The following is a 27,188-nucleotide window of genomic DNA, read 5'->3' on the forward strand; positions in this document are numbered from 1 at the left end:
AGTTCCCATTCATTAATCTAAGTCCCCATGTGAATGACTGCGGCCATCCATGAGATGGCGCAGTCATTCACAAAAGCCGATATTTACACGTCCACGCATTGCTTCCTCTTTGAGTAGTAATACTACACATAAAGAAGTTATGTATGAGGACATCTTTTGGCTAAATAGTAAAATTACATCTAAAACCTTTTTTTTTAATTAAGACATATTTTTACATTTAAAATTAACCCCTTACCTCCCACACTCCCCAATAGTTACCCCCGATTTTTTTGGTTTTAAAAACACACACACACACACACGCACGCACGCACGCACACACACACACACACACAATCACACACACACACATATAATACAGTTAAATAAAAAAAATACACAAGTAGTTACCTTAGGGACTGAATTTTTTTTTTTAATATGTAGGTTAAGAGGGTATATTACTGTTACTTTATAAATTATGGGCTTGTAATTAGGGATAGGAGCAAAACTGAAAAAAGGCACCTTTATTTCCAAATAAAATATTGGCGCCATACATTGTACTAGGAACACATTTTAAACGTTGCAACAACCGGGACAAATGGGCAAATAAAATGTATGAGTTTTAATTAAGGTAGCATGTATTATTTTAAAACTATAATGCCCGAAAACTGAGAAATAATGATTTTTTTCTTCATTGTTTCCTGTTAAAATGCAGTTAGAATAAAATAATTCTTAGCAAAAAGTATCCCCACCCCAAAGAAAGCATAATTGGTGGCGGAAAAAAAATTATAATTTATATTATAATTATAACTAATTAATTAACTAATAATTATAACTTATATTATAAGTGAATGAATGTAAGGAACGCTGACAGGTGACAAGGGGAAAAACCGTTGGAGGTGAAGTAATTAATCACCATGAAAGTTGGATTTCACTATATGTACTATAAATGGAATGGACTGTCAGACATAATCACTGCATGCAGTATGTTTAGGACTTCTGCTCGCTGACCGATATGTGCCATGTCCTTACTTAAGCCTTCATATACTTTCTGTATGCTGCAACCCCAAACTGTCAGACATGCTGGGAAATGGATTACTTGCTTGTGTATGACTTGTGTATAATTTATTAAGCTACATAAGAATGTGTGGCCTGCTTTTTTTGCTCGATAATAGCTACAGCAACATGCTTTCCACTTCGTAAAAAGAGAGACATTATTGACATGGAAATCTGGCACTGGTAATAACGGCCTGGAAAAGAGTTGTAAATAATCTGGTTGTTCTGTGTTAGTGTGTGGAACTTGATTTTTTTCTGGATTATCTACTTTAATGTATGAACCATTTAATCAATTTTCATAATATGTCTTCTTCCATTCCCACCTACTCCTCTCAAGACCTGCTTTCTCCATAAAGGTAACCTAAGAGACGTTTGGAGGCTGGCATTTATTTCCTTTGGAACAATGCATGTTGCCTGTCTTTCCTGAACCCCTGCCTATGCTTAAAGCCATAGATAAGACAACAGAACATTTATATTGCACTTTTCTCCTGGCAGACTCAAATTGCACGCTCAGTAGGCAGTAGCGGTGTTAGGGAGTCTTGTCCTTACTGAATAGGTGCTGGCTTACTGAACAGGAAGAGCTGAGATTTGAACCAGACCAGATGTTTCTGACTGAAGTCTGCTTGATTCAGGTGTGTGATCCAGACATAAGAGTGAAAAATGGTCCACAGTTCCGCCGATAAATATATAGTAAAACGCTATTTACCGGTCCAATTACCAATAAAGGTTAGATAAACTGGGTTTATTTAGTGTAGAAAAGACGCCTTAGAGGGGATCTAATTAAAATGTATAAATACATCAGAGGGCAATATAATAGCTTGGCGGGTGAGCTTTTTTGTCCCTAGGCCTTCTCAAAGGACTAGAGGACTTGATCTGCGCACAGAGGAAAAACGTTGTAGCCATTTATTTAGGAAAGGGTTCTTTACAGTAAGAGTGATTAAGATGTGGGATGCATTGCCACAGGAAGTTGTTATGGCAAATTCAATACCTGCATTTAAAGGGCGCTTAGATGCTTTCCTTGCGTTGAAAGACATCCATGGCTACAATTACTAGGAATGCCCATTGATGTTGATCCAGGGATTTTATCTAATTGCCATCTGGAGTCGGGAAGGAATTTTTTCTCTTTTGGGGCTGATTGAACCATGCCTTGTAAGGGTTTTTCGCCTTCCTCTGGATCAACAGGGATATGTGAGGGAGCAGGCTGGTGTTGTACTTTATTCTCTGGTTGAACTCGATGGACGTATGTCTTTTTTCAACCCACGTAACTATGTAACTATCTATTAGTGTATGGCCACCTTAAGGATTGAACTTCATCGCAATCAGTAGCTGATACTCCCTTTACCATGAGATATCTTTACCTTTTCTCATACGGATCATCAGGGGGCTCTGTATGGCTGATATTGTGGTGAAACCCCTCCCTCAGTGTGATGTCAGCACCAACTGCCCTGTGTCCTGATCACCCCTCCCAGTTGCTAGGCAACGAGAACAACACCATCAGAAATCCCATCATGCTTTGCACAGTATCAGGGGGAAAATGCTCGGGCAGTTTTCTTTGATGGGGCGGAGCTTAGCTTCTGTGCAGCCAAAAGTGAGGCTTGGAGTTTTGATGCTGTGAAACTGTTAAAGAAACACCGAGCCTTTACAGTGCTGCTGAGTACATTTTTAGTCTGGAGGTACACTTTAAGTATGGGTCCTGACTGGCACTTACCCCTTTTCCTTCTGCAATTTTGTGGTTAATTTTGCTGTGTGGATGGTCATGTTGGAAAATGAACCTTCTTCTCATTGACCGCTTTCTGACAGAATGTAGTCGTTGTCAGTTGTTTTTTGTTTTTGTTTTTTTCAAGATTTTGATGGTATTTTGTGCTATTCTTGTTTTTCTTCCCTCCTGACAAGTGCCCCAGCCTTTGCTGTAACCCCCCCCCCCCCCCCCACCTCCCATAACAGGATGCTACCACCAATGTGGCATTCTTTCTATGATGTGCTATATTGACTTTCTACAAAATATACTGTACCATTTGGTGTTGAGGCTAGATAGGGCACATCTGACCATTACACATTTTTTCCATTTGTTTAAGGCACTTAATGGTGCTTTTCTTGAGTAGTTTTCTCTTGCAAGCCTTCCACATAAGTTGATTTGGGCAACACTTGTGATATTGTTGTCACATTGCACACAGTAACGAGTTTTTTTGCCATAAATTCCTTGCTTCTTATTTACCAAAGGCCTCTTAGCAGCCTTTCGGCCCAGTTTACGCCTTGCTCTCCCTCTTGTCAGATCTAAGAAGGGCCAAAGAATACCAAACAATGCTGGTCATATGTTTAGGAGGACAGCCCTGTTATAGATTAGTTGCCTGACTGAAACAGGACCCAGGTGGACCAGGCTGGTGCTGTGCAATTTCTGAGTGTTTGTTGTGGTGTGGGTAAAGTTCACTTCAGCATAGGGGAAGCAGTATAATGAGGGGGACCTAAAATGAGGAATATTATGACTGGCGGCTCTATAGATGGAGCTCTGTTGGTGAACACTACAATGGAGTCACTAAAGGCACACGCTATAAGGGCACTTTGTACATTGATGTGTGCTGAAGCCCTAAAAATGTAATGGTTTTAAGGTCTGTTTTATACTACACATGATTTTCCAATCACAAATAAAGAACCCTTTTATACTAATGCAATCTGACTGCAATCTGTTTTTGACTGATCACAAAAGTCCTGCGTGCTGCATTTTTTCAGCATTTCTCCTTGTATTCCTAGTATCCAGTACAAAACAAAATTGCATTGTATAAATTGCAAAGAAAATGGTTTGCGATTTGCGCTATGAAAGAACCCGAATTGTCTTTGTGTTTATAGAACTGCAGACAGTTGTGCTAGAAGCTTAAAGGCATCAGCAAAACACTGGAAATATGTGGTAGTTTTCACCGCAGCAGTAGTTCCTCAATTCTGTAGTTTGGGAGGAGTTCGAGAAGCAGTTGCAGTATTTTGTTAATTATGTCAAGCTATACTGACGTTATGCAACAGGAAGAAGTATGTTCCTTTGTTATGTAATATACAGGTCCTTCTCAAAAAATTATCATATTGTGATAAAGTTCATTATTTTCTGTAATGTACTGATAAACATTAGACTTTCATATATTTTAGATTCATTACACACAACTGAAGTAGTTCAAACCTTTTATTGTTTTAATATTGATGATTTTGGCATACAGCTCATGAAAACCCCAAATTCCTTTCTCAAAAAAATAGCATATTTCATCCGACCAATAAAAGAAAAGTGTTTTTAAAACAAAAAAAGTCAACCTTCAAATAATTATGTTCAGTTATGCACTCAATACTTGGTCAGGAATCCTTTTGCAGAAATAACTGCTTCAATGCGGCGTGGCATGGAGGCAATCAGCCTGTGGCACTGCTCAGGTGTTACGGAGGCCCAGGATGCTTCGATAGCGGCCTTAAAGGACTTACGAGGCGAAATAGTGACAAAAAGTTAAATACCTGCATGAAATATCAATGCACGGAGGACGCCATCCGCGCCCTCCATGCTGTGCCGCCGGGTCCCTGCAGCTCAATTTCCCCCCTGGGCCGGTCCCGACCCCCAGCTCGGGTCGGGCTGTTCTGCCTCCACTAAAATTGGCACCGGAGCTGGCCGCGGCTGCGCAGTCCGCATATGCACGAGTACGGCTGCGCAGCTCTAGGGCCTCCCCCCGATCCACACTACAGGTCGTCTCCTGTTGCGTGGATCGGGGGAAAGGCCCTAGAGCTGCGCAGCCACACTTGCGCATATGCTGACTGCGCAGCCACGGCCAGCTCCGGCGGCCACTTTAGTGGAGGCAGAACAGCCCGACCCGGGCTGTGGGGTCGGGACCGGCCCGGGGGGTACATTGAGCTGCGGGGACCCGGCGGCACAGCACGGAGGGCACGGATGGCGTGCATTGATATTTCATGCAGATATTTAACTTTTTGTCACTATTTCGCCTCGTAAGTCCATTAAGCTCATCCAGAGTGTTGGGTCTTGCGTTTCTCAACTTTCTCTTCATAATATCCCATAGATTCTCTATGGGGTTCAGGTTAGGAGAGTTGGCAGGCCAATTGAGCACAGTAATTCCACTGTGAGCAGGTGCCAGGTTGTGCTGAAAAATGAAATCTTCATCTCCATAAAGTTTTTCAGCAGATGGAAGCATGAAGTGCTCCAAAATCTCCTGATAGCTAGTTGCATTGACCCTGCCCTTGATAAAACACAGTGGACCAACACCAGCAGCTGATATGGCACCCCAGACCATCACTGACTGTGGGTACTTGACACTGGACTTCAGGCAATTTGGCATTTCCCTCTCCCCGGTCTTCCTCCAGACTCTGGCACTTTGATTTCCGAATGACATGCAATAGTTGCTTTCATCCGAAAAAAGTACTTTGGACCACTGAGCAACAGTCCAGTGCTGCTTCTCTGTAGCCCAGGTCAGGAGCTTCTGCCGCTGTTTCTGGTTCAAAAGTTGCTTTACCTGGGGAATGCGGCACCTGTAGCCCATTTCCTCCACACGCCTGTACACGGTGGCTCTGGATGTTTCTACTCCAGACTCAGTCCACTGCTTCCACAGGTCCCCCAAGGTCTGGAATCGGTCCTTCTCCACAATCTTCCTCAGGGTCCGGTCACCTCTTCTCGTTGTGCAGCGTTTTCTGCCACACTTTTTCCTTCCCACAGACTTCCCACTGAGGTGCCTTGATACAGCACTCTGGGAACAGCCTATTCGTTCAGAAATTTCTTTCTGTGTCTTACCCTCTTGCTTGAGGGTGTCAATGATGGCCTTCTGGACAGCAGTTAGGTCGGCAGTCTTACCCATGATTGCGGTTTTGAGTAATGAACCAGGCTGGGAGTTTTTAAAAGCCTCAGGAATCTTTTGCAGGTGTTTAGAGTTAATTAGTTGATTCAGATGATTAGGTTAATAGCTCATTTAGAGAACCTTTTCATGATATGCTAATTTTTTGAGATAGGAATTTTGGGTTTTCATGAGCTGTATGCCATAATCATCAATATTAAGACAATAAAAGGCTTGAACTACTTCAGTTGTGTGTAATGAATCTAAAATATATGAAAGTCTAATGTTTATCAGTACATTACAGAAAATAATAAACTTTATCACAATATGTAAATTTTTTGAGAAGGACCTGTACTGTATATGTACTTATGTGGCCTGTGGAAAAAAATAAGGAATCAGCATTTAAACAATATAACAGTGAGGTTTGAATATGTCTGGTTTTAGTTGTATCATGTTGCTTGTAGGGATGAGCTTCGAATAGATATTCGAGTAGCTACCTACTCGAAATCCATTTGCGTTCACGTGACTACCACTCTTCCCCCTTCCGGGTTGAAGGAGAAAGCGTGGTAGTCACATGAACGGGAATAGGAGTGCGGCATGGGAAGCATTTAAAAGGCGTACAAGAAGACGGCATCTTGGGTAAGTTAACCACCTCTCATCTGCCCCCACACCTGCAGTAATTAAGGTTTCAATTCTGAATGATTTCGAGTAGGTAGCTACTCGAATATTTATTCGAAGCTCATCCCTGGTTGTTTGTGGTATCTCTAAAGGTAAATTTTCACCCTCCTATCTGAAGCAGACTTAAAAAGAAAACAAAGCCTGTTACCAGGGCTGATCGCGGCTGAATGGCAGACCACGGGAGGACGGCGAGGGACTCACACGTGCTTATGGGGCTGGAGGAAGCCCTGGCTAAGTATAAATTCTTTATACTTTTTGATCTCTGGTTTACTTCTTAAGCTCCAATCATGCTGCACAGATTTTTACAGATTCACTCGCTCCAAATTGTTATTTTTCCTCCACTCTTTTAGGCCTTGTTCACATTATAAATCGCTATCGCAAGCTCCGAGTGATTTATTGTGCTTTTTTTTAAAGCGTTTTTCCCTGCGCTTTGAGCTTAACCACTTCAGACTTTAGTGTTTTTTCACCTTATGCATCTGAGCAATTTTCACCTCCCATTCATTCGCCAATAACTTTATCACTAATTATCACAATTAAATTATCTATATCTTGTTTTTTTCCGCCACCAATCAGGCTTTCTTTGGTTGGTACATTTTGCTAAGAACTACAGTATTTTATTCTAAATGCATTTTAACGGGAATATTAAGAAAAAATTGAAAAAATTCATTATTTCTCAGTTTTCAGCAATTATAGCTTTAAAATAATACATGCTACCATAATTAACCTGCTGAGCGGTCTGGACGAGCTCAGCTCGTCCAACACCGCCAGAGGCTGCCGCTCAGGCCCTGCTGGGCCGATTTTTGTCAAATAAAAAGCAGCACACGCAGCCGTCACTTTGCCAGCCGCGTGTGCTGCCTGATCGCCGCCGCTCTGCGGCGATCCGCCGCGAGCAGCGGCGAAAGAGGGTCCCCCCAGCCGCCTGAGCCCAGCGTAGCCGGAACAAAAAGTTCCGGCCAGCGCTAAGGGCTGGATCGGAGGCGGCTGACGTCAGGACGTCGGCTGACGTCGATGACGTCACTCCGCTCGTCGCTATGGCGACGATATAAGCAAAACAAGGAAGGCCGCTCATTGCGGCCTTCCTTGTTTATTCTGGGCGCCGGAGGCGATCGGAAGATCGCCTCCGGAGCGCCCTCTAGTGGGCTTTCATGCAGCCAACTTTCAGTTGGCTGCATGAAATATTTTTTTTTTTATTTAAAAAAAACCCTCCCGCAGCCACCCTGGCGATTTAATCAGAACGCCAGGGTGGTTAAATCCCACGTATTTTATTTGCCCATTTGTGCTGGTTATTACACCATTTAAATTATGTCCCTATCACAATGCCAGTATTTTATTTGGAAATAATAAAGGTGCATTTTTTCATTTTTGCGTCCATCACTATTTAAAAGCTTATAATTTAAAAAATATTAGCAATATAACCTCTTGACATACATATTTAAAAAGTTCATACCCTTAGGTAACTATTGTTTTTGTATTTGTTTATTTATTTTTATTACAAATACTATTTGAGTATTTTTGGGTGTGTGGGAGGTAAACCGTTAATTTTAAATTTAAAAATGTCTATTCATTTAAAAAAAACTTATGTAGCTGTAGTTTTACTATTTGGCCACAAGATGGCCACAGTAAAAAGAAATGGGGCTTCCTGTAAGTGTACTTACAGGAAGTGAATAGGGGATGTGTAACAGAACAATTGCGGCTTCTCCATAGAAGCCAGCGATTGTTCTAACGGGACTTAGATCCATGAATGCGTTCCCATTCATGGATCTCCGGGCTAACGGGCGGCCCGTGCTCCGTTTTTTTTTTTTTTCATGGACGTAGCTCCTACGTCCAGCATGCATATGTAGGATGTAGTAGCTATGACCTAAATGTTAAAGTGAACTCTTTGACCCAAAAAAGAATAAATTCAATGTACTTATTCTTAAAAGTGCACGGGAAATCGCTATACAAATCGATTTTTCAAGCGTTTTGTACATTTCCAAAACCTTCCATTATGGGGTGGAGAATGGGCAACTTAAAATTGTTCAGCCAACCATTACATGCTGTATTGGTTTAAAATTTGGATCTTTTGAAGACCGGATAAATAATGTTAATTTTCTTCAGATGGTGAATCAGCAAGGCGGGATGTGCTTGTGAAGATGCATATGTTAGGTACGTTGTATCCAATTAACAAAAATGGAGCTTAGCATTTATTACTATATTAGGCCTTATTTCTAAGTTAGTTTTGGTTACAGGTTTGAAAAAACAAGTAGTTTAGTTTTTTTTTTTTTTACCATGCAATTAATATAACAGAAAATGTATGGACTGTACAGTAGAAATGCAGATGAATCATCCAGCAACATGCGGTGTGAGGTTTGAGTGTGGAGCCCCTTTCCCCTCTGTGGTTTTTCCTCTCATGGTGGTCCAGTAGTGCTGTGCTCAGTCTGTTTATCTGGTGAGACGGCATGTATTATAAAGCACTCCACATCAGGCCTGTATATTACTGCTTCACTTGTGTCTGTTTTGTATCACTGCCTGCTTCCTTCTACCTTCTGTGCTCAGACCTTCTAAATAAGACAAATGTAAGATACAACTGATAAAAACACACGTTACATTCTTTCTACAATGAAAATCAAATACTCTACGGAAAGCTCTTCCAAATTGTGTTGCAGAAGTTTCCTATAAATGTGCGGGACTTGTAGGTTGCAGTGCTTCCACTCTTCTGTCCAGTTCACCCCAAACCAAGTTTGGTGGGTTTTCAGTATGGAGACTGTCCTACCCATTCCATGTTCACAAGTTTACAATCCTACCCTTTCCTAGGTAGTTCTGGCATAGCTTTCTGTCAGAGGTTCCCCCAGTTTCTGAGTGTTCTTGGATGTTGAAGGAGTCATTATTTACTGACACCGTGACTTTCTTGGCAGATTTTGGGGGGATTGAAATATCTACACTTTAAGTGAACCTGAGGTGAAAATAAACTGATGAGATAAACCACTGTATTTATCCTCTTACTCCTAAAATGACTTTTTCAGATATCCTATGGTTTTATTTTATATTTAAACATTTACAAAGTAGATTGAATGTTTTTTTGTTGTCTGCGCTCAGTGTCAGCCTATTGAGTGTCCCTAAGTGAAAATACATGAACTATTGATTTTTTTTTTTATCTCCCCCTGTTCTCAGACATTGTATACTGACAGTAAATCTTTTATGGATGTAATTAGCTTGTCAGTAATGATTGATATATTCCCAACAAGGTAATGACAAGACAGGAGCTGTCACTTCCATGCCTAACAAATTAACTCTTTCAGGCAGCAAAATAAAACAAGTGTAACATCTCATCATGTCAAATGTCGCTACGGGTACATGTTTCCTTTTGGTCTATCGTTCTTCCATGGCTAATTGCTTTTTATATCATCATTTTTATATAGCAACACACTACTTTCTGTAGTGCAGCACTGATCAAATAATTCTCATGAGGGTGTGTTACCACTGTATGTTCCAACATCATTTTTATGCAGACAGAAGGGTTTGTAAGTAACCTGAAAACGTTGTAACACCTGTAGAAATTGGTAGCAACAACTTCCAAGGCCTAATCAACCTCCATTGCTTTAGAACACCCACAAGTTGTTAACACATTTCTTACTCCCTGCAAAAGGCCATTTTGTGTAATCATGAAATGTATATTATTTTCCAGTTTTGGGTGACCAGTAGTGTGTGTGTGCGTGCGTGCATGTACTGTATATACTCGAGTATAAGCCGACCCCCAAACATTTACCTAAAAAACCTGGAAGAAAAGATTGACTCCCGATAAGCCGAGGGGGTAGGAAAGGAAGCAGCTACTGGTGAGTTTTACTAGTCAAAATAAATCTCAATAAAATTACATTACTTGAGACTTTGGTAACATGACATGTTGAAAGGACTCTGCCATAAAACTCATGCAATGCAATGTTTGTCAGCATAGTAATAGTCATATTACACTACTAGTTGCAATATGATTACTACTACAGAGAAGGTGGCCTGATCCCACAGTGTGACCCAACTCCACAACATTACACCATTAAATATCTATCTAAGCCCATTATAAAAACTCACTGAGCTTGATGTACTAATGCTGCACATTTATGGAAAAAAGGTGCAGTGTGAGTTATTACCTTTGCCACCCATGAAGGCTCTTTGGAAATGAGCAAAGCAGATTCTTCTTCCTCTGCTTGGGCTGTGTGCCGTGCCGCCCCCCTCCATGACAGAGCGCGTGCTGATTGACAAACTGAGGTGAGGCCTGGCCATGCTGCTCTCACCTGCTGGCTGCTGCTTTCTGGGCCTCCACCTGTACTCTGCTTCTCCTGTAGATTTGGGTGCCATTATAGGCACCCATGTAAAGCACCCCTAACATTGGCTATAACATATCTGGCAATGTGATGGCCAACTATAAAAACTGCAGCTATAAATCTAAAAATACCGCTATTTGTAGCTGCAGTTTCTATAGTGGGCGGTCCTGTACCCAAATTTACTGTTATAGCCATTATTGATGACGTTTTACATGGCTGGCTGTGGCAGTGCCCGTTAGTGTTAGGTATAGATTGCAGAGGATTAGCATTAGAAGTCCGTGTGGGTTAGCTAGTGTTAGGCATATATATAGAGGAGAGTTAGAGTTAGGCATATATAGGCTGGATCTATAATTGTGCCGCAAGGAAAAATGGGCACAAAAGTAATGATAATAGACACAAAATAATGGTTCTAGAATATCGGTAATTTTATATATTTGGATGATTGATGAAACAAAATTAACGTTTGGATTTGTAGTAAAAGTTGTGAGTTGAATCTAGTAGAGATCCTTGGGGGATACAAATGGGCGTAACTACAGGGTAGCAGCCACTGTGACTGCAGGCGGGCCCAGAGCTGTGAGGGCGCCCAACTTCTACTTCACTTCCTCTGATAAAGGGGTCCATGCTTTAGATCAGGATTTTTTTTTTCACTACACTTGTTGTGTAGTGTGAAGATTGCAATAAGATTGCGATGGGTGTAAAGATTCAGAGAAAAGGTATACCACTCTACCCCCGGTAATGGACAGTGCAGGAACCTAGAAGCTAGATGCCAATCACAATACTGAAGAAGATAAAGAGATGATCCGCATTTGTCCACTTGTTAATTAAACTTTATTCAGAACGTATCCATCATCACAAAAAAGCTGACACGTTTCAAACCAAGAGGTCCTTAATCATAGCTATGATTAAGGTCCTCTTGGTCCAAAACATGTAAGCTTTTCTGTGATGCTAGTTACGTCCTGAATAAAGTTTAATTAACAAGCGGACAAGTGCGGACCATCTCTGTATCTTCTACAGGGTGTGAAGATTGCGATATCGACAATTGTTTTATGACCCTTGCAAGTTGGTCATCAGGAATTGGCAATGGAAGGGGGGAGGGGGGGCAAGATTTGTAGTTAGGCCCCTGGGTACAACCAAAGCAAGCTACCTTTCAAACTGCTTAAATAAAAGTGTTTCTACAAAGAAGAGCAAGCTAAAGTTGTTTGCTAAAACTGTATCTACTTCGGTTTGTGAATCTACTTCACACTTTGATATTTGTGTTGAATAATTATGTTTATTCAATACATGCAAGCTAGCTGCCTGTCTAAACTAGAGCCTAAAATAATTATCCACCTGCTGCTTGGTCAGTGGTCAGTCAGACACTTTGACAGCAAGTGGATAGGTATTCCGGCACTACGTCTTTATTGTGCAGGCCTACAAACACATCCAAACTGTAAGTGGCTTTCTTAGCAAATCACCAACATGTCATGTGAAGGCGCATACCCAATCCATCAAGCAGATAGGCTGTGGGGTGGTGAGAGAGCGGCGGCCTGCCTAACGACCTTTTCGCTTATTAGCGTCTGCAGAGGCAATGTGGCCTCAAAGTGGCAGACACTTTGACTGCTCTCCTGCTCCACTGACGTCTCTGACCTTTAGAAGAGTAGGAGAGGCTGCACACTTCTCCGTAATTCTGCACTGCCTATGTAAGGATAACGGCAGTTGTGATCCTGCTTACTTCATTGTCTCTAAACTGACATCAGCCACCAGGGCTCAGCATTGTCCTCTGTGTATTAGCAATAATTGGTTACTGCTAAAGGCATTTGGAACTGTAGTCTTGTGACTGGGCACAAGACCGATTCCTTGTAGGTGCAAACTTACTTGGCGAAATAAAAGAATTGATTCTGAAAGGCAGTGGGAAAATCATGCATTTTCTGCTGTTTAAATTTTTCTGTGCGTGTTTGTTTGCAATTGTGTTTTGTAATTGCATTTTTCATACGTTTTTTGTGCATTTGCGGTTTGCATTTTTTCAATATTATTCCTTTTGAATGGAGTAGAATACAGTATCATAATTTTTAAATAAAAAAAATAAAAAAAAGCATGTACAATGCAGCCCTCTGCTTCTCCATTGAGAAACATTGCATGCATTTTACATGTGTTTTTGAAAATCATGCAGCAAGTTGTGCGTTTTGAAAAATGCACATTATAAAATGCATATATACCCTCTTTCCCTGAAATTAAGGCATGCCCTGAAAGTAAGCCCTAGCAGAAATTTCGAGCATACTCGAAATATAAGCCCTACCCTGAAAATAAGCCATAGCAGCAGTAGGGGGGAAAAGTATGGCAACTTGTGTTATTACTGGAGCCCATGGCCTTAGGGTAGGACCATGGCTCTGTTATTGGGCCAATCACTGCACTCACTGCTACTCAGCAAGTGCTGTGATTGGCCCAATAAAAGAGCTATGATCCCACCTGCGAGACGATCGCCTCCAGTAGAAACTCAAGTTGTTGTACTTCTTCCCCATAGGGTGAAGCTCGGGGACACAGCGGCATGAAGCTGGGGGGAAAAAAAGAGGATGCTGGGGGACATCTGAGGGCAAGGGGGACACCAGGATGACATGAGAGACAGCGGAAAACACAGCAGAGGACATAGGGGGACACAGGAGGACAGGGGATAGGAGGACACAGGTATAGAACGTTACACCAGGAGGGACACTAAAGGTAAAAAGATGGACACCGAGCAAACAATAGGTGGATCCAGCAGAGGATTAGGTGGCACAGTGGGGAAGGCAGGAGGACACACAGCACAGGAACTTGTGTGTTCATAGAAATATAAGACATCCCATGAAAATAAGCCCTAGCACATCTTTTGGTGCAAAAATGAATATGACACGAGTCTTATTTTCGGGGGGAAACACGGTATAAGTACATGCGGCCCATAGACTTTCATTAAATGCAACAATGCTAACGGTTTCCGCAATGCTAGCAATTCTGCCTAGTGTGCCACTACTCTGTGTCTGTCAGTCAGTACAGGAGGCAGCATAGACCCCTCCCAAGTATACATGTAAAATTACTGCGGCCAAATTTCACGAAACATGGCTCACCCTGCGCCTGCTGAAAGTCTGGGGGTGGCATTAATGCTATTCCCTATCCGACTTCTCACAGCTCAGGGAGTTATATGTAACTCGGGCACCTGCTATTTATTTCTAGATTGAGCTCTGCCAATCACTCAAACCCAAATTAGTCTCTGATCGTCACTATAGGCCATAATTGTCATTATGGCCTATGGTGGCACCCAAATCATCGGTGCAGCTCAGCATCGCAATTAGCTGCATCACCTCCCAATACCTTGCAGCTGGTGGTTTAGGATTACAATGATGATGTCTTCAGAATATTGCAGGCCTTGTAAGAGACCCGCATACTTTATTTTTAAAAAAGATTTAATTAGATTTTTTAGTACCCTGCAGTTCTGTTGTAAAATTAAATTAACATAAAATCAAAAGCACATAAAATCGGCGGCACGAGAAATGTCTGCGCACTCAATAACAGCATTCTCTTCTCAAAGATGATGGATTGGACAATCAATAGTTCAGCCACCCGTTCACAGAAAGCAAACAAATCACAAGTGCTGATTCAGCTAAATAGAAAAATGGAATTCGGGAGTATATCACGAGCTGAATGTGTGAATCATTCCAGAGGGATGGCATAGAGGGGGGGGGGGGGGGGTAAATGTATAACTCATCTACACATCTCCTATGGGGTTCATCATTTATGAGCCACAGTTATAGCATCAATTCAGCCTGGAAAAAGGTTTGTATGGTCCATTCATTATGGATGGTGGATAAAATGTAATTGAAAGCTAGTTCTAATTAGGTCAGGAGTAGATACTGTATGTTCAGTGAGATTCTAATAAATCCATCTTGCATGCAAATATAATTCAAATTGTATGCAGCTTTGAAGTGGCCCAATCAAATGCACTCCCTGCTGATTCTGATTGATCCAAATAAAAGCTGCATACTTTTTGCATTACATTAAGAAAACAGAGAATCTCTTGATGAGTGATTCTGCAGTACTACGGACAGGTTCTCTTCGCCCACAGCCCCATTGTGCACACATCTTCATGTTGCATAGCTTAAAGAGAACCTGAGGTGAGTGGGAAATGGAGGCTGATTTGTTTATTGCCTTTTAAATAATGCGCATTGCCTGTCTGTCCTGCTGATCCTGTGCCGCTAATACTTTAAGCCACAGACCCTGAACAAGCATGCAGATCAGGTGTATATGACAAATCTGACAAGATTAGCTGCATGCTTGTTTCAGGTGTGTGATATAGACCCTACTGACCAGAATGGTTAGCAGGACTGCCAGGCAACTGGTATTGTTTAAAAGGAAATACATATGGCAGCCTTCATATGTCTCACACCTTGAATTCCTTTTAAGGTGCCCATATATCTGGCGATGATGAGCAGATTTGACCAAGAGGCAAATCTCTCTCTGATCGAATCTCATTAGAGAGAGATCTGTTGAATCCCGTTCCACGTTTCATGTGTGGCTCATGTGTAACGTCATGTTCCATGTCAGTGTTCTCCCCAGAAATTTGTTCCAGCTGGGTGGCATGAAATAGTAGCTGGGTGGCATGGAAAACTAGCCGGGTGGGGCAATATGAGAGAATGCAGGGCCGGTGCTTCTGTGCACAACTCTTAAGCCTCATCTACACGCGTAGATGAGGCTCCGATGTGCATTATCAATCAATCAGGGGCTCGATGGATAAGATCCGACAGGTCGGATCTCACCACCGCCGATTCCCTGCTCATTCCCCACGAGGGGAAATGGCAGGGAATTGAGCAGAAGATAATCGGCGCCGAGCGGGGACGAGGGCGGATCGAATGCGGCACGCAGGCACGCGCAGGGATGCGGAAGAGCCGATCCGGCGGCTAATCGAACCGCCGGATCGCTCCGATGTAGCTCCGTGTAGATGGGGCTTTACAGCATAGGAGGAGGTGAGCCGATGACACCGGGTGCTCATCAAAACTATCCGGGTGGAGCACCCAGCTAAAAGAGCCTGGGGAGAACACTGCATGTGCTTTATGACAGTGGCGTGTATAGTGCTAATGGAGCAATGGGATTCCGACGATGCATGGGCACCCTGCGGTGGGCGACAAAGGACAAGTAATTTATAATGCACACACAAGGGGCACAGTTATACACTGGAGGTAACAGTGCCGGGGATTCATCGCCCGATAACACTTGGCGTTACCGCTGCGCACCTGATCAACCACAACCACCTGACATTTTGTAGCATGTCCGATCGATACAGTCAACCAATTTTCTACGAAATTGGTCACATTGTGCATCAGGCATATTTTCATCAAGTCGATCTGCCACCAAGTTGAGAGATGTATGGCCACCTGTAGTGTTCTCAGCACTGGTCCTGAAATATTATTAAAAGGTCATGATGTCGGGATACTCCTCCTCTCCTACAGAGCTTTGCTATTTCTCTTGAATCATGTGATAGAGCTGACCAGCTACTGATAATTGATTACAACCTGATTGCTGCAACACGGTACTGATTGGGGTCGTTTTCAGAGAAGGGGTAAAATGATTTAAGATGGCCATACACTTGCCGATCTGCCACTCAATCGACCATCAGATAGATCCCTCTCTGATCGTGTGATGGTGCCAGTCCAATTCCAATCTGGACAGATCCCATCTCAAGCAGATTAAACAGTAAGTTAACAAAGTTATAATGCTGTATCAAAGCCAGACATGCCATTGCTGGCAGTAGACAAATCCGCTGTTCTCTGCTGTCCATCTGAACCAGGTATAGCTGTTTTGTGTCAGAGAAAATCTCACACTATAACTTGAGGTTGTCTTCTGAAATTCATTGGTTCCAGTTCACAAACATGGCTGTTTTCCTAAGGCCTCTTTCCTATGGGAGGCAGAAGGTCATGAGTTAGCTGCTCCAATCCACTGGCCGGGCGCTTGCTAGTGAAGGGGCCCCCCATGGAGTCACATCTGAGCGTAGCCGCAGCTGTGCTCAGGCACGACATGTCGCAGTGTTTTGCCTCCAGGTAACAACACTGCGTGCCTTTTGGCTGCATTTTGATTGCACCTGAATAGCGCTTGTTGCTGGCAGCCCGGAGGCTAAACTGACCAACAAGGACTCAGCTCAGTCTCCTGTGTGAAAGACGCCGGAGTGGAAATAACTGGAGGTGAACACTGATTTGGCAAATATGGACTGCATTTTACCAATTGTGACATCTGGGCACAGCGAGAATTGCTAAAAAGTGGAAACGTTACGATAGCATTCACAAGAACTTGGTTCCTAAATATATCCAGGCCAGCGTTGAACGATAGAATGAACATGGTAACATTCTTGGAACATCCAATTTGTATGTGTTTTAACCCAAAATAGTTTTTCATCTAAAAAAAAAAAAGCATTTGTTCATGGCCGACTGAGTTTGGGGGGGTCACACTGTTCGGTTTGTCTGTGAGACTGAAATTATGAGCCATGACCATAGCCATGCAACCAGTATATTCCTCTGTGCATATGTATTTCTATTAAAAAAAAAAAAAAAACTTTTAGCCTATCGCATTGTTAGTGGGTGTGGTTATAGATAGTGGCAGTTGGGGCTGTGTAGTTTTTTTCTTGTCTTCCAGTAGTAAAGATGAGATGATAACTTGCAGGCTCATTGTGGATGAAACAACTTCAACAAATTACAACGCAAAATGGAAGTAAATAAGACAGCCTCCAGATCTCTCTCACGTTAGTTAAGCAAGATGGGGTGAAAAAGTTGGATTTTACTTACCTGGAGCTTTTTTTCCAGACCCTTGTAGTCTTGAAGGTCCCTTGGTTTGCTCCCAGTCCCCTCCGTTGATCCGCTGTCAGCCCCGGTAAAGTTCATGACTCGACTGTCTCGTGCAATACTGCTCATGCGCTCACCCAGCTGTGCTCCTTCTCAAATGCATTCTGTGCATGCACAGTTATAAGTCTTGGTGAAATATGCATGCGCAGAACACTCCTGGCCCTAGGAGCGCAATTGAGGAGGCGCGCCCCTGGATCAGCACATGCACAGAAGTGTGTGGCCTAGCCAGTTCGTGGACTTTACAGGTACTAAAAGTGGATGAACAGAGGGACCTGGAGCACACAGAGTGACCATCAACACTACAGTGGGCTGGACAAAGCTCCAGGTAAGTAAAAAAGCCAACTTTTTCACCCTGCCATGAGCTTTAAAGCTGTGCATTAGTTACTTTTTGTCACTAGTTCAGGAAGTTTAGGCTGAAAATATCTACTGAGATCTGTGTATGCTATTAAACTCTCTAAACCAACACCTTAAATTATAACGTTGTGCTTTTAGCCTTCACTCTAAGTGCATTTTTGCAGCCGTGTACGGATGTTGATCAGAACCTGTAATTCTGCTCCTGGCTGGTGAAAGCAGGAAGAAAAACAAAGTTAGAAAATAACGTTTCTCTCCTCACTGTGGGCTTTATGAAAACACTGGACATTTTTCTTGTTCAGTGTCCATGTAAAAAAGTAAGTCCAGAATCACATGAAGGTGCCGAGTATACTGAGTCATTGCTGAAGGTTGTAAATGAACTGTCTAACATGATATTACGGCCCTTGTTCAATTAACTTTTCACCTGCGTTTTCTCCTAGGAGATAATTTTGTCATGTTACCTACAAAATAACTATAGCACCTAGCTGCAGAAAAGTAGGTAAATTAGTATCACATTCATTTTAAAGGACATTCTTGCTTGCTGGGGACTTAAAGGAAAACTTAAGTAAAAAATAAAAAATGATATTTACTCACTCGGGGCATCCCTCAGCCCCCCGAAGCTGGATGGTGCCCTCGCAGCCCCGCTCCGATCGTCCTGTCCCCGCCGGCGGCTACTTCCGGGTTCGGCGACAGCCGCCGACAGGCTGGGAACGCGGCTGATTTTCCGCGTTCCCAGCCGCTATATCACTCTCTATGCTGCTATAGCGTATAACATATACGCTATAGCAGCATAGAGGGTGATATAGCGGCTGGGAACGTGGAAAATCAGCCGCGTTCCCAACCTGTCAGCGGCTGTCGCCGAACCCGGAAGTAGCCGCCGGCGGGGACAGGACGATCGGAGCGGGGCTGCGAGGGCACCATCCAGCTTCGGGGGGCTGAGGGATGCCCCGGTTGAGTAAATATCATTTTTTTATTTTTGACTTAAGTTTTCCTTTAAAGAGACCATGAGACAGGAAGCGTCTTAGGTTCCATACTTATCTGGGGCTTCCTTAAAGAGACTCTGTAACAAAGTTTTCAGCCTTATTTCTTTTATCCTATAAGTTCTTATATATGTTCTAATATAGTCTGTCTTACTGCAGCCTTTCCTAATTGCACAGTGGCTGTGTTATCTCTGTTATATGATTTAATCTTCTTTCCTCTGATGGCTTTGTTGGGCTCAGGCACTCAGGCAGGGATGTGCTGGTCTGCTTGTGATAGGATAGAAGCTATACACACCCTGTCCACGCCCCCTGAAGGCTCTATGTGAGTCACAGACTGAGCTCCTCTCAGCCTATCACATGTCATGTCTTTTGTTTGTAAACACTGCCTAAAACTGGCAATTACAAGCCAGGATTGCAGCAGGGAGTGGCAGAAACAGCACAGTGGGGCCCAGGAGAACATAATGAATAGAATGGTATGCTTTTTATTGTAAGAATTTTAGAGTACAGATTCTCTTTAAAGGATACTCGAACTGACATGTGACATGATGAGATAGACATGTGTATCTACAGTGCCTAGCACAAAAATACCTATGCTGTGTTCCTTTTTTTCTTTCTCTGTCTGAAAGAGTTAAATATCAGGTATGCAAGTGGCTGACTCAGTCCTGACTCAGACAGGAAGTGACTACAGTGTGACCCTCACTGATAAGAAATTCCCCCCTTTTTTTTACCTCTTTCTTGCTCTCAGAAGCCATTTATTTTGCTATGAAAGTGTTTTATAGTTGGATATAGATTTCTTATCAGTGAGGGTCACACTGTAGTCACTTCCTGTCTGAGTCAGGACTGAGTCAGCCACTTGCATACCTGATATTTAACTCTTTCAGGCAGAGAAAGAAAAAAAGGAACACAGCATAGTTATTTGTGTGCTAGGCACTGTACGTACACATGTCTATCTCATCATGTCCGTTCGGGTATCATGTCAGTTCGGGTATCCTTGAAGCCTCCTTGAGGCCGCTTGTCCCGCTTCGTCTCCTCGGTTGGCTCCTGTCCGCCGCAATGGTGCCTGAAAGCCTCCCATGTCCCACTTCATTGCGCGGCCAGGCGCACTTTCCCGTAGCACTTCCGTCCCTGGCTGTGTTCTGTGCCTGCGCGCAGTAGTACCTTTTTTTTGGTGCGGTTAAAAAGGAACTTATCCATGACAGTTACTTTTGAGGATTTAACTGAAATGTGACATTGCACAGTCCCTACACTAAGATTAAAGGGATACTGTAGGGGGTCGGGGGAAAATGAGTTGAAGTTACCCGGAGCTTCTAATGGTCCCCTGCAGGCATCCTGTGCCCACGCAGCCACTCACCGACGCTCCGGCTCCACCTCCAGTTCACTTCTGGAATTTCAGACATTGAAGTCAGAAAACCACTGCGCCTGCGTTGCCGTGTCCTCGCTTCCCCTGACCATACTGGGCCTGCGCAGTACACTCCTGGTGCCATCAGCGGGAGTGAGGACACGGCAACGCAAACACAGTGGTTTTCAGACTTTAAAGTCTGAAATTCCAGAAGTGAACCAGAGGAGGGGCCGGAGCATTGGGGAGTGGCTGCGCGGGCACAGGATGTCTGGGGGGGGGACCATTAGAAGCCCCAGGTAACTTCAACTCATTTTCCCCTGACCCCCCTACAGTGTCCCTTTAAGTACAGTCCTGCAGCAGAGAAAACTACCATTGTCTCAGTTGCGATGACGTAATGCGCATATATGTCCTGTGCTTGTATATCAAGGCAGTGCTTGCTTATCAAGTAAAAAAAAAATATTTACTTGTCTTGCAATGCGCTCTTAAACCAAGTTACTCTCAATCCAAGGTTTTACTGTACAGGAAGTTAAGTTGAATTTGCACCTGTCCCCTTTCCCCAGTTCCCTGTTAGGATTACCGTATATACTCGCATACAAGCCGAATTTTTGACCCCCAAAAAGGGGGTCAAAAGTTGGGGGGTCGGCTTGTATGCGAGTCTCTATTGTGGTGGTGGTGGTCCGCGGCGCCCCCCGCCTGCTCGCTCCCTCCCTCCCGCTCGCTCCCTCCCTCTGCGGCCGCCGCTGCTATTACCTCTTCAGCCGGCGGCCGCTTCCTCTACTGCGGGTGCGTCGCCGTTACCAGGGGAACCGCTCTCTCCTGCCTCGTCACAGCAGCAGCGCCGGGCGCGCTGCTGTGATACACGGCGAGCAGAGCGAGAGGGGCACACGCAGTAGAGGAAGTGGCCGCCGGCTGAAGAGGTAATAGCAGCAGCGGCCGCAAAGGGAGCTGCGGGCGGGCGGACGGGGGATCTGGCTAAACTGGGCACTATACTGGCTAAACTGGACACTTTACTGGCTATACTGGGCTGTTTACTAGCTATACTGGGCACTATACTGGCTAAACTGGGCACTATACTGGCTAAACTGGGCACTATACTGGCTAAACTGGGCACTATACTGGCTAAACTGGACACTTTACTGGCTATACTGGGCAGTTTACTAGCTATACTGGGCATTATACTGGCTAAACTGGGCACTATACTGGCTAAACTGGACACTTTACTGGCTATACTGGGCAGTTTACTAGCTATACTGGGCACTATACTGGCTAAACTGGGCACTATACTGGCTAAACTGGGCACTATACTGGCTAAACTGGACACTTTACTGGCTATACTGGGCAGTTTACTAGCTATACTGGGCATTATACTGGCTAAACTGGGCACTATACTGGCTAAACTGGGCACTATACTTGCTATACTGGACACTTTACTGGCTATACTGGGCAGTTTACTAGCTATACTGGGCATTATACTGGCTAAACTGGGCACTATACTGGCTAAACTAGGCACTATACTTGCTATACTGGACACTTTACTGGCTATACTGGGCAGTTTACTAGCTATACTGGGCACTATACTGGCTAAACTGGGCACTATACTTGCTATACTGGACACTTTACTGGCTATACTGGGCATTATACTGGCTAAACTGGGCACTATACTGGCTAAACTGGGCACTATACTTGCTATACTGGACACTTTACTGGCTATACTGGGCATTATACTGGCTAAACTGGGCACTATACTGGCTAAACTGGGCACTATACTGGCTAAACTGGGCACTATACTTGCTATACTGGACACTTTACTGGCTATTAACTGGGCACTATACTTGCTATACTGGACACTTTACTGGCTATACTGGGCAGTTTACTAGCTATACTGGGCACTATACTGGCTATACTGGGCACTATACTAGCTATACTGGGCACTATACTAGCTATACTGGGCACTTTACTAGCTATACTGGGGCACTACCTACCCATACTGGGCACTATACTAGCTATACTGAGGCACTACCTACCCATACTGGGCACTATACTAGCTATACTGGGAAACACTGGGGGGATCACGCGGCCTGCACCAATCCAGCATTTCCTACCCCCGGCTTATATGGGGGTCAATCATTTTCCCCTGTTTTTTTAGGTAAAAGTTGGGGGGTCGGCTTATATTCGGGTCGGCTTATATGCGAGTATATACGGGTATCTTCAGATTCAGTGATAGACCACATAGTTTTCTACACAAAGCAGTATCATAACATTTCAAAATTCTTTTGTTGAATTTTTTTAAGAATGCATACAGTATAGCTTGGACTCTGAATGCATCTTCAAAGCTGTCCACTAGATGGTGATATAACACCCAGTAATGTATGAATGCGTAACTGCTAGTCCTGTGCTTGTGCAGAATTCTGGTAGAATGTGTAAGGAATTTGCTTTCTTACAGTGGAAATATAGAGTGGAAAAGCTCTTTTGCTGCGCTTATCCTTACAGCCTGGCATGGTTTACACTTAGCTATCATGCATCCAACTTATGACAGCCAGTGCTTTTGTCAGCATATTGTGCAGACAGTCAACACTTCCTCCTAGACTCTGCCTGACTAAAGAGGAACTGTAACCAAGGATTGACCTTCATTCCAATCGGTAGCGGATGCCCTCTTTCCCATTACAAATCTTTACCTTTTCTCGAATATTCTGCAGAGTTCACCTGGCAGAATTAAACTTGTCACAGTCAGTGATATATTTCATAATGGAAAGATTTTACAATGTGCAAACACTGAATAAATAATCTATACATTATTAATGTATAAATTAATATTGTAAAAAATGAGCAATTTTATTCCTTATGTTATCGTCACTACGGTTTCTCATTTGCATGATCTTGTTTTGTTGTGAGTTTCCGTATGTTCTACCTGTATGTTAACCCATTTATCTATTGTGCAGCGCTGCGTAAGATGTTGGCGCTTTATAAATACAATAAATAATAATAATAAAGGATACCCGAACTGACAAGTGACATGATGAGATAGACATTGGTATGTACAGTGCCTAGCACACAAATAGCTATACTGTGTTCCTTTTTTTCTTTCTCTGCCTGAAAAAGTTAAATATCAGGTATGCAAGTGGCTGACTCAGTCCTGACTCAGACAGGAAGTGACTACAGTGTGACCCTCACTGATAAGAAATTCCTCTTTTTTACCTCTTTCTTGCTCTCAGAGGCCATTTTTTTGCTATGAAAGTGTTTTATAGTTGGAATTTCTTATCAGTGAGGGTCACACTGTAGTCACTTCCTGTCTGAGTGAGGACTGAGTTAGCCACGTGCATACCTGATATTTAACTCTTTCAGGCAGAGAAAGGAAAAAAGGAACACAGCATAGTTATTTGTGTGCTAGGCACTGTACATACACATGTCTATCTCATCATGTCACATGTCAGTTCGGGTATCCTTTGGGCCACAACCTCCTCAGTGCAAAAAAGGAGCGCGAGTGTCGGCACAGGACATTATCTCTCTTGGAAGTTGAGTTGCTGGTTAGCTTTGATTGCAACTGGTGTCTCGGTGTAGGTGTTTTTTTTTATTTCAGGAATGTTAAAATGACAGTTTATCGGTGTTGTACAGAGTGAGCGAGGAACAGGATTTTTTACATTTCTGGAAATTGATTTTAAAGTGCAACTGAAGTGGAAAAAAAAATCAAAAACTTATGATATAATAACTATATGTGTAGTACAGATAATTGAGCATTAGCAGCAAAGAAAAGAGTCTCATGTTTTTATTTTCAGTTATATATCTTTTTTTTTATATATAACATTGCATAATTCTCTTATATTTGCAGTTTAAAAACTAGCTCTGCTGTTTCATAGTTTAAAATAGAGTGTAATGACCCTTTGAACTTTCCTGCAGTAAAAACTCAAACCAGAAACAGTGAGAAACAAGTTGAGATAAGTGCTTCAGAAAACAGCTCTGTAACCGACCAAGCTTGGTCAGAGAGCTCAGAAAAACTCTTGCATAGATTACAAGTGAAGTTTCTTAACTCTTCCTGTACTGGAAACAATAGTAGACTTGGGCCTCAATTCATCATTGTGTTTGAGATAACTTTTTCCAGTTTGTTAAATTACCAAATTCGAAGTTTATCGATTTCTAGTTGTATTCATCAAGGTTTTTCCGCATTCGGTGTGAATTCTATAACAATTCGGTAACCATTCGATTGTGTTGATGTTTCCATTTTACAGTGGTAATTTAAAGAGGAACTCCAGTGAAAATAATGTAATAGAAAAGTGCTTCATTTTTACAATAAGTATGTATAAATGATTTAGTCAGTGTTTGCTCATTGTAAAATCTTTCCTCTCCCTGATTTACATTCTGACATTTATTACATGGTGACATTTTTACTGTGGGCAGGTTATGTAGCTGCTGCTAGCTGTTTTGGCTGTTAGAGGCAGCAGTAAACAGCTAATTCCTGTCTGTGGACCTTGTTACATTGTAACAAACTGCCAAAAGTACCCCGTGTCCCAGAGCTTCTTGTGGGAGGGGTTTCAGCACAAAATCAGTCATACAGCGCCCCATGATGGTCTGTTTGTGAAAAGCAATATATTTCTCATGTAAAAGGGGGTATCAGCTACTGATTGGGATAAAGTTCAATTCTTGGTTGGAGTTTCTCTTTAACACAAGGCCATAAGATTCCCATGGAATTGTGGGTAAAAGGCAGTCCTTTAAACACTACGTAGCAACATTCTGAATAGGGCTTAACACCTGGACCAGCATTCTGGAAGTGGCTTGGGACAATCCCACAATTTTGCCTGCTATGGCTTGATAGGAGCCTTTTCTAAAAAAAATATATAGTGCGGCTAGCAAATTAGTTAACCCTGGCACTGCCTGTGTTCTCTTACAAGATGATTCAAGAGAAATGCAGATGTCCTGTTATAGCAAATAAATCTTTTCTCTTGCTTGCAAATTGATGTAGTTCTAGACTTATTCTTGCCCTTCTGCGCCTTTGAATCACTCTCAGCTGATACTTAACCACTTCAAATGGCTCCATTTTCTCTGTCAGCAATGATCTGACAGGAATAACGACAGCAGTGAAGGAGAAAACTAATCCTAAATGTAGCGCTAAACCACGCCCACTTTCATTTCCATGAATTGCACTTTCTTCCGTTTTATCGCATCACTAACGAATGATTACCGAATGCTCGCTAACAGCTGTAGATAAATTTGATGAATCCTGAAATCAACTTAACGAATTCGGTATTTTACCGAACTGTCGTTAACCAATTCGATAAGTCTTGATGAATCGAGGCCTATGTTCTTTGCTATTAATGTTCTATTTCTTAGCTTTACTACACATAGTGTAGCCCCCTCCTTCAACATCTTTAAAGAGAACCCGAGGTGGGATTTAATTATGTTACTGGGGCACGGGCACGGGGGCACGGGCGGGTAGCGCCGATGCTGAGGAGGGGGGGAGCGGCGCTGACAGACAGAGCTTATGTAAACATTGTGCTGGCGACACGCTGCGTGTCGCCAGCACTGCGGAGGGGATAGCGGCGCGCAGGGGGGACATGGAGGCACACCATGGGGCAACGGAGGCTGGTCTTAGTGTGCACAACCAGCCTCTGTGCCCCAGTAACATAATTAAATCCCACCTCGGGTTCTCTTTAAGAAGGCTCTCAAAACTCACCTTTTCACTCTGGCCTACCACCCCTCACAAGTGCTCTAAGCCTACAGCTGAACTCTGGTCCCCTACCTCTTGTGTCCCTACCTCTCCCTCTAGATTGTAAGCCTTTGGGCAGGGTCCTCCTCCTTTTGTGTCCTACCTGATCATGCACCTGCATTACTGTGAACCTATGCTATGCATCTGAGTGAACCTAACTTGCATATAACAATAGTTCCCTCACAAAAGGATAAAACTTAACATTTAATATTACATTAAAAAACTAGGATTACTGTCATATTAGTATCTACATAGAAGGTTGACATAGTAGGTAATAATATAAAGAGTCAAATACTCCTCCCACTGTCAACCAGATAATAACTGTTTACAAAAGACCCCCCACCATACATGAAAAACCCAACATGTTTCACTTCCTAATTGGAAGCTTTCTCAAGGGAAAAGTGCAGTGCATTAAGTGCATATAGTGTTAGGATGCATTACAAAGTTATTAAAAGCATTATCAAAGTAGCATAGCGTATAGGCTTATGACAGCAGCCATAAGCCTATACGCTGCTGTACGCTATGCTACTTTGATAATGCTTTTAATAACTTTGTAATGCATCCTAACACTATATGCACTTAATGCACTGCACTTTTCCCTTGAGAAAGCTTCCAATTAGGAAGTGAAACATGTTGGGTTTTTCATGTATGGTGGGGGGTCTTTTGTAAACAGTTATTATCTGGTTGACAGTGGGAGGAGTATTTGACTCTTTATATTATTACCTACTATGTCAACCTTCTATGTAGATACTAATATGACAGTAATCCTAGTTTTTTAATGTAATATTAAATGTTAAGTTTTATCCTTTTGTGAGGGAACTATTGTTATATGCTGATTAATTCAGGCTCTGTGTTGTTTATAATTGAACCTAACTTGCCTAATCTCCATGCTCCATCCAGTGACTGACTAAGCATTACCTGGTACTCATACTGTGCTGTGTGATCTGGTATTTCTTGTATTCCTGTATTGTCATATTGCTGTATGTCACCCCTAAACATTGTCTGTAACCTAAACTAATGTTCAGCGCTGCGTAGTATGTTGGCGCTTTATAAATACAATACATAAATAAATAAATATCTCATAAGTTTATTTTAGCTTCAGATTCTCTTTAAGTATTGTCATTGCTTATTTTTAAATCTTCGCAAACGAAATCAAAGCAGAGGAGGCAAAAGAAGT

The 27,188-nt window shown here is 42.8% G+C and overlaps 1 protein-coding gene across 3 annotated transcripts in view; it reads left to right on the forward strand.

Moving 5' to 3' along the window:
* The window catches only part of C7H7orf50 (chromosome 7 C7orf50 homolog), a 553,489-nt gene that overhangs the window by 238,616 nt on the left and 287,685 nt on the right, over nt 1-27,188 (forward strand). The gene's annotated exons all lie outside the window — the stretch shown is intronic.

Source organism: Hyperolius riggenbachi, chromosome 7, assembly GCF_040937935.1.
Source record: "Hyperolius riggenbachi isolate aHypRig1 chromosome 7, aHypRig1.pri, whole genome shotgun sequence".
In the NCBI taxonomy this organism is placed as follows: Eukaryota; Metazoa; Chordata; class Amphibia; order Anura; family Hyperoliidae; genus Hyperolius; species Hyperolius riggenbachi.